The 9,241-nt window shown below is 36.9% G+C and overlaps 1 pseudogene; it reads right to left on the bottom strand.

Annotated features, from left to right (window-relative positions):
• Positions 1-1,050: 1,050 nt before the first annotated feature.
• Positions 1,051-9,241, bottom strand: part of LOC129783067 (transducin-like enhancer protein 4) — a 42,759-nt pseudogene continuing 34,568 nt past the window's right edge.

Raw genomic sequence — 9,241 nt, 5'->3', positions numbered from 1 at the left:
ACAGTCCATTTAAACTTGCAGCATCAATCCATTTCTAGTATGAAATTAAATAAATTTTTACTTATACAATAAGATTTATCTACAAGGGTCTTTTGATTTTGATCCATAGCAGCAAAGGCACTGTACATCAGCAGATCAACAGACTTTTTTTAAAGCATTCCAAAAAAACTCACAGATCATAGTTTATAAATAAAGTTTATAAACATATATTAACATAGTTATATATAAAAATATAACGTAATCTCTGTCACAAAGCTCGGCCTGCATCTATTTTGGGTAAATCCAATCAAGGCATGGATTGAACCGGTGGCAAAGCAAGCAAATCCTTTTCCCATGTGTCCTTTTCCATTAATTCCTTTTTGTACTTCAGAATGACTGTTCTTGTAAATCCTTCTTCAGGGGTCCTTGCTTTAATAGTTTGTATAGTAGTAGGCATCCATTCTTATTTCAGTGCAGTTTCCAAAGAGTATATCAAATATTTTCATAATCCCTTGTAACTGAAAAATTGCCACCAGGTGCATATTTCCCTCTTCAAAGAAATGTGGCAAAAGTGTCCAGAAGTAATAAAGGTGATTCTTTGAGGCTACTTGCTGTACTTCTCTCTATGATACGACAGGGATACTATATTAAAAAAACTAGGTTGACACCAAAATGCTTTATGTTCATCGGCAGAAGAGAATAAATCTGTTTACAAAATGCTATATTGACATTGGAAATATATAAATTAGCACATTTTTACTTAAAGTGTATTTAATTTAGATGTGAACTGAACTTGCCATTATCACAGGCATGTAAATCACTGGCTACAGGTTGCAATTTCCTAAATTTCCAAGATTGTCTAAAGTAGTTGAATTACAGAATCTTCCCACCAAGTAATTATATGGTAATAATGCTTAGAGGTTTCATCCAAGAACAGGACTAAATAAATATAAGTTTATTTTGTAATTAGAAATTATGAGCCTATTCAGTGCAACTTTTACTATCTCCTGAACATCCTTCTCCCCAATCCCTTTCATCCACCAGCAAAACCACAAAATATACAACATACCTTTTAAACTAAAGTTGTGCCAGACAGCTTTATTTAGTCAGCTCACTGTTAGAAAGCCTTCTTTAAACAAAGTAAGTGTATTACAGCTATAATACATAATTAAAGAGTCAAGTTCACTGTTAAGTATGCTTATTCCATCTTCTTCCAAGTAGATATCTGGTGATTTGGTATCACAACTTCTAAATGAGCATTCACAATTTAATGGAAGGTTAAGAGGGGGAAAATTTCTACAACTGTAATGAGCATTAAAGATTTTAGTTTAGGAAAAGAGAAAATGGAATATACAGCAAAGTGCTACAAGACGGAGTCCTGTCTGCATTCAGATTTGTCTCTAATAAATAACTTCATAGACTGTAGCCATCTTGTCCCCAGAGCCAGTGACAATGTGTTTGTCATCCACAGAGATATCGCAGCTAAGCACAGATGAGGATTCTTTGGAGTATAAGAAAAAAAATTATATTTTCAATCCATAAAAAGACTTGAAGATTAATCAGAAAAGTTTATAGAGGGAATGCATGGGAAGGCTCATTTAAATATCTGCATTATAGATTGAGAGTGGAAATGGAAGGATGGCAGCTTTTGTTACAAGGCTATTCCTCCAAATTTGTCTCACCTAAAGCTTTATGGCAACAAAAAAGGGCAGTGAATGTTTTATTTAATGCTACAGAACTAGAGATCTATCAAACAACCAAAAGCAAGTAGACCATTCTATACATTTTACAAATAAAGAGTATTTGATTTTTATAAGTTAGTCCTTGCAAAAAAAGGAATCAAAAGCTGACATCTTTTTCTTTCCCTCCCTTTTTTGTTTTAAACCAGAAATCCTTATGAAGCAGCACTACAAAGTCCAACCAACACATATATATAAAAGAGAGTCCACAGAAGTAACTTTATCTCCTCTCAGTATTTCCCCAACACAGAAGACAATGCCTTGCACAAAACAATGTACATTACCACGGAGGATGCACATATGAAAAGATGCTATGGTGGACTTGGCATATGCAACAGTGTACAGCAGGTGAATGGAAGACAGGACACAACAGGATATAGTAGCTTTGTTTCTCCCAGCTTTTCTATCAACATGCAGATGGATCTTTTCTGAGATAATGTCTGTGTATGCACGTTGTCACATTTTACTTCCTGTTTTAGTGTATGCTTTATCTATATAAAATATATGTCTAAATTGTCTTTTCTGCCTGTCACTGCAAGAGCTAAATACTTCCCAGTAATGCAAAGTTTTTGCAAAGAAGCCTCTACTGAATGGTACAACACTTTCTTTCTCTACTCCTTATTATGAAAGCTGTATTGGGGAAGAACATCAGTTTTAGGGAGATCTGTTCTTGGAAGGATTATTTGGGCCTGCTGTGGGAAGTTGTTCCAGATCTGAGTACTCTCCACTAAGAAAACTCAGACTTCATATTTCTCATGCCAAGGCAAATAACACTGTCCCAAAAGGCAGAAACACTTCAGGTATCAATATAGCTGAGACCTGACCATTTAACCCAGAACACCAAGATTAACTTAATTTAAAAAATTCCCAGCACAGAGGCACTTGTAGGTCAAAGAGAGGGATATACCAAAATTCCACTCTTCTTCAATGACACTGAAGTTCCATTAAAATTGGGTACAGAGGTATTAAATACCATAGAAAGGTTATGACTTCCAGTTTCAGTCCACAGGACTCCTATATAAGGATCAAGTCTTCAACCTCAGGAGTCTGCCTGTTTAATCTACTGACTTTTCAATGTTAATACAAGATATGACACCTTAATGTTATTTATCTACATACTTTACACATGCAAGCTCTGAGAAAGCACTCCTTAGCCTTTATTCATCTCATCCCAGAAAAATACATGTTGAATATGGTTTTAATTATTTTAGATACATTTTGGATCTTCAGTGATTGCTAAGCTAACCACGTGACTTGGGTGCTGTTATTGCAGCAATATGCACAAGAAGGCAAGATAGTCTCAGAAAGAAGGGTATTAAAACCAATTTCAGATTAAAGGGTTACTTTATTGAAAGACCTAAATTACTAAAACGTTATAATGGACAAAAGTGTACACCTCTAATTACAGACAAAGTCTTAAAGGAACATATTAATGGCAAGAGTTCCCATTTAAAAATCCCTTAAACTAATGGTAGAACCTAAGAAGTGCAACTTTACTGCTCCATAATGTGGAAAACAGCTTTTAGGATATTATTACCTGGAACATATTGGCTCCATAAGGTGTTTTCCAGGTATTAAGAAGATTATCTTTTCTAGTGCTTACAAACCATTTGCCTGCAAAAGATTGTTTAAAATGTTATAGTTGCAGTTTGTTTTCAAGAAATGCAGCCGAAGAAACAGATTAGTCATTAAAAAATTAATTCATACATCAATGAAAAACATTTGCAAAGAACAGTCACATTTTAATCGTTACACTAAGATACTTGATCACAACATAAGTAGTTTATATAAAAAAAGCAGTCATGCAGAAACATTTTAATAAATGTTAATATTTAAACAACATCTAATTTTTAAATATCCTTATTTTTATTCAAAGGTAATCTTGAATAAATTTCTCAGGAGGGAAAATACTGGCATAGAAAGCTTTGCTTACCACAGTGAGTGAATTTGAGTGACAACACACAGCTCTCATGAAGATGCAGCAGATACTTGTCTGGTTTAGTAACATGTAGTACCTCAACATTACTGTTCTCCGTTTCCACTGCCAACCACACACCAGTTGGACAATAGCCGAATGAAAAGATCTGGAAGTAGTGTTACCAAAAATCGTAACCAAGAAAACTGTCCAAACCAAATGTTAGTTTAGAAAGTTGACATTGGGTTATTGCAGCACTGGGTACATGGGGGATTTTTCCTCCTAACATGCACACCAAGCTACTTGAGGGTACACATTATATACCGTAGAGTACTTGCATATTCATAGTACATTACATATTAATTTTCATTCATTCACAGGACTGGTTAAAAGTTTCTCGCTTCTAATGCAGATTAGTACGCATCCTCAGATAGCACTACTGAACATTTTTACTAACTACGCATGCTCCCCAAGTGGGGTTTTGCCCTCTTTCGGGGGGGCTATTTGAGTTGGAGATCACAGTCTCCCATTACCACAATTACCTTTGTCCTGCTTTCAACTAATTTTCTGAGGACTGCAACACCTTATCAGCTTGTCTCCTCTTGTGGCCAGAATTTTTCACTTGCAGGCTTCTTTCTCCATAATTTAGATAACAGTGCTCTTTTCCCCATCTGTTCTCTGTTTCCCAAGGTTGACTCCCTTGATTATAAGTCCTTTCATTCATCAATTTTGATGACTTTAGAGGGTCAGCTTGACCTAAGCTTTGTATACAGATTTGTTTAACATATAGTTAAACACTAAATCAGAGTTTGATAATTTGGGAGTTTAGGCAACAGTAGAACAGCAGATGCTTCAGACAGCTTAAATGAGCTTGAGATATTCAAAATCAACTCCTGCTATACTGTTAACACTATGCAAAATCAAATTTTGGTCTGCTACACAGTTTTAAAAACACACTAATCCAATTACTATAGTAATCAAGATGAATTAGTTCATGTAAACAAAGTTCAATTAAACAGTAATAATAAAGCACTGAATAAAGCTACAAAAGTTAATGTCCTAGCTTATCTGACAGTATTTAAAAATGTTTGTAAAATATTTTTGAACAAGGATCTACAGAAATTGTAACAGATTGTGCAAAGGAACACATTAGCAATTCTTTTATAAAAACAGTTCTCCATTGCTTTTATGGGAGAAGTACTAATCTGTCAAACAGAGTCATAATCCAGAAAGATATTTAGCTGTCATATTAAAAAAAAAAAAGAAAAGTGTGAGACTAAGTGAAAATTTCTTTTGGTATTCTCTTTGAACCTGTTTTTTCTTTTCTTTTTTTCTTTCCCTTTTTTTCTTTTTTAAGTGCTTATTTTATAAAGTCTTGACAGATTTTTTCTTAAAATGTCAAAATATCAGAGACTGAACCTGTGATGTAAAGTCATGTTGTTGTAGCTGTCTCCCTTATCTGAGGTCCATCAAACTATGGATGGGAGGATTGGACAATACAGTCAGATCTAGGGACCTCAGATTCCATCATTAGAAATGTCAGTACAGCTGGCTCCATCTGTGTGGCCCTGAAATTGCCTTGAAAATACTGAAAAAAGATACATACATTCTCACAGTGGGAATGGTCAGTTCTGAGCATGTACTCAGAATATCTCCTTTTTGTTTCAGTGTCTTACACCCAGCTATTAGAGACAACAGTAACATAGATTCTAATAGCAATCTAAGATTAATTTTAATTCTGGGATGACCATGTGAATTTTGTGATGAATTCATGAAGCAATCTGAGCACTAATTTGATTTCAAGAAGCACACTTTAAGAGTCAGATTCACTGGGAATCTTTTGTCGACTGTGATACCTAACATTTGACAGGAAATGCCACATTCCCCCTGTAAGAGTCGGTCCAAAGAGAACAATATTGTCTCAACATTGCCAGCAGAGACCTGGAGATGGAATGCGGTCCTCATGGACACCAAGACACAAAGACCCTGGGAAAGAGAACTGCACGGTACGAGGAGTACTATGCTGCTCCCTGCTACCTGGGACTGAAAAGAACAACTACACCCTGGGAAGGAGAACTGCACGGTACGAGGAGTACTATGCCATTCCCTGCCACCTGGGATTGAAAGGAATGATTACAGTAAGACCGCATAATCACTGTCCAGAAGATGGATCACAACCACTGTCGTAGCAACAAACCAGAAAACTTGAACTTCAGGTGAGCTTTTCTTCATTATAATATCATTATAATACAAAACCACACCTCCTTGTCTGAAGCTACCCACCTCTAAGGCAAACCACGCCTCGGGCACTCCTCTTTGGACATGCTGGTAACCTTGCTCGAGAAGGCGGAGACTGGCAACAATCCATGGGCCAGAGGAGGAGCAAGGTGTGTTGCTTGGCATAAAAGATGGCTCCTTAGCAACTGAACTTTGGAGATCTCCCCCACCAAGGATCACAACAATCGGAAGGACCGGTGGGACGCTGCCTGGACCTGGGACCATAGGGACACCTTGGGCCCGTGGTGGTAGCTATAATCCTCTTTTCTTTTTACTTTACTTTTCCTTCTCTCCCTGTCACTCTATCTATAGCACATCGCTTTATGGGTAAACAATAAAGTTGTGCAGTTTGATCAAAGCATAACACCTTGGTGTGGTTGCCTTGATTTTTGCACTTCGAGATCATAATAAATGAACCATCACGAGTCCACTGAGTGGACTGTGACATTTCCTAAAGGAATGTAGCATGACAGTCAAAATTCACTTTCTTTAAAAAGAATATGCAGGTCATTAAATAGGTTTTAAAAAAGATCATTCTAAATGGGAGCATCAGCTGGGAAAAGCCCACCTTTACATGCAATACTGATATACTATTTATAATAATATATATGCAGTGCAGCATATAGGAAAGTTTTGTACTACTGGCTCCTAGATAACTGTACATTAGTTTTGAATAGCAGCCCATACTCCCAAGATGTTGAAGTGTGCAATGCAGGCATTTACACATATCTTTACCCAAGAGATACTTGCAAGAGTTTGCAGATTATCTTAGAGTTTTTACTGAATCTTTCTATATTTTCTGTTTGTGTAACAGTTAGTTATAGGAGCATTTTGATTTTAAGGAGTTAACCTCCATGTTAGAATTATGTTAACACTTATTAACCAATGACGTATGAATTGCTGTGCTGCTTGTTATCCGAGACTGTTACTTGAAGTCCCTATTCTACAGACCATAATACCCTTAGTCCTTATTCTCTAGACCATAACCAGAGCACCTAGGTTCTATTGTGTATAGGATGAGTTATTGGACAGCTTGGCAAGGCAGATATCCAGCCTTCCAACTTGGCAACAAAACTCACTTTTAAGGTGTCCTGAAGTGAACTACCTTCATTATAATACTAAAAATCACGCCCACAGGTCAAGAAGACCCTTGCCCAGGTGAAGACCCTTCCCTGCGCAAGCGCAGTAACAGAAAAGGATGACACAGCAAATATTACAATTATATGCAAATTACTAACCAATCATTGTAACTGGGAATGTACGGCCTTGTAATTTTGTGTATAAATGTAATGGTGAAATCTGCATAATTGTGCTTGATTTGTGGAGATGCCACCAAGCACCCAGCACTACAATTAAGGAGTGCCTGCTTCTTAATACTTCATTGGTGTTAAGAGGTTTGATTCCTGGTTTCGGTGACAGTTTTGGTGACCCAGATGGGACCTTGTGAGTGAGACTGGAGGGGATCGAGTGCTGATCAAGCTCTAGCCGGTGACGAGGATTTCTCGGGGAGAACCATTACCCTCGACCCATAAAGCTCCTCACAACGTTCTCTAGAACAAGGTAAGGGACTTCCTTAAAAAAAATGTTGCTTGGTTGTATAGCCTGCCTGTAAGGCGCCGAAAGTTGCGCAGGGTTGGGGCTCAAGGGTACCCGATTTGGTTGGTCTGCTCGTCATAAGCAAAAGCTGTTGTTGGTTTGGACATTTTGTTTGGTTGTGTGCACATTAGGTTGTACTATATATATGAATATATATATTGATATTATCATCTGCCTTATTGTTGGGTTAGACATAGACGTGCATATATTGATTATGTTATCTGTTCTGTTGAGTGTGTGAGTGGGTGACTGAGACATGCACGAAGCGAGTGTGGAGTCTGAATCCGCTGTTCCAACATCCCACGAGGGGCTTGGTCGGAGAAGGACGAAGTGTTTGATTTGATTGTTATATATATAAGGTAATAACTAAAAAAATAAATAAAATTGGTAACATGGCAACAAGACTTATAAAATTATTTAAGAGTAAAAGTGTGAGGAATTTAACACTGGAAAAAGAACTGCCCAAAATTACAACTGAAGATACACCAAGAAGAAGCAGCAAGAAGGATGACTTTAGATGAATGAAGAGGACTGGAGGGGAACCCAGCTGAACCTCTGATTACAATTAAGCTGGGAAATGAAGGAGTTAAATTTCTGGTTGATACTGGAGCAACATATTCTGTCTTAAATGTTTGTAAAGGGAAACTGGGAAATAAAACTGCAAAAATAATTAAAGCAACAGGGAAAGAGGAAAACAAGCCGTTCCTACAACCCTTGGATTTAAAATTTGGAAATAAAATAATTACACATGAATTTTTATACATACCAGATTGTCCGATATCTTTGTTACGGCAGGATTTACTATCCAAGTTAAACACACAGATATTTTTGAGGAAGAAGAAGTTTTCTTAAAAATCCCAGAATCAAAACCAGGAGAAATACTGATGATAGAAGAGAAAGTGAAAGAAATGCAGATACCACAAGAAGTGGATGAGGCTGTCATACCAATAGTCTGGAACACAGACATACCTGATAAGTGTAAGGCAGTGCAGCCTGTAACGATAGAATTAAAGGAACAGGCAAAACAGGTAAGAATTAAACAATACCCAATTAAGCCAGAAGTGAGACAAGGAATTAAGAAGTTAATTGATAAGTTTCTAAAATATGGCATTCTTGAGGAATGTGAATCAGAATATAAAACTCCAATCTTGCCAGTAAAGAAACCTCCAGGTGAATACAGACTAGTTCAGGATTTAAGGGCTATAAACCAATTAAAGATATACATCCTGTTGTTGCAAACCCATATACACTCTTAACTGCATTAAGAGAAAATTATCAATCGTTTACGGTGCTTGATTTAAAAGATGCTTTCTTTGCATACCCTTGGAGAAGGAAAGTCGAAAACTGTTTGCTTTCGAATGGGAGAATCCACAGACAGGACGGAAGATGTAACTGACATGGACAAGGTAACCCCAAGGGTTCAAAAACAGTCCGACAATCTTTGGTAACCAGTTATTAAAGGAACTTGAACAGTGGAAACAAAATGATTCAGAACTAAAACCTGGACATTTACTTCTACAATATGTGGATGACATCCTGATTGCTACAGAAACAAGATCCACTTGTGTGAAGGTAACAATAGACCTTTTAAATTTTCTCGGACTAAGTGGATATAAAGTATCTAGAGATAAGGCTCAGATAGTGAGCCAAACTTTAATATACTTGAGCTTTTAGATTTCTAAGGGACAACAACAATTGGGAACAGACTGAAAGGAGGCAATATGTGGTATCCCTG

This window comes from Falco peregrinus, chromosome W (assembly GCF_023634155.1).
Source record: "Falco peregrinus isolate bFalPer1 chromosome W, bFalPer1.pri, whole genome shotgun sequence".
In the NCBI taxonomy this organism is placed as follows: Eukaryota; Metazoa; Chordata; class Aves; order Falconiformes; family Falconidae; genus Falco; species Falco peregrinus.
Note: the sequence above shows the minus strand (reverse complement) of the source record. Positions and strands in the feature narration are given on the sequence as shown.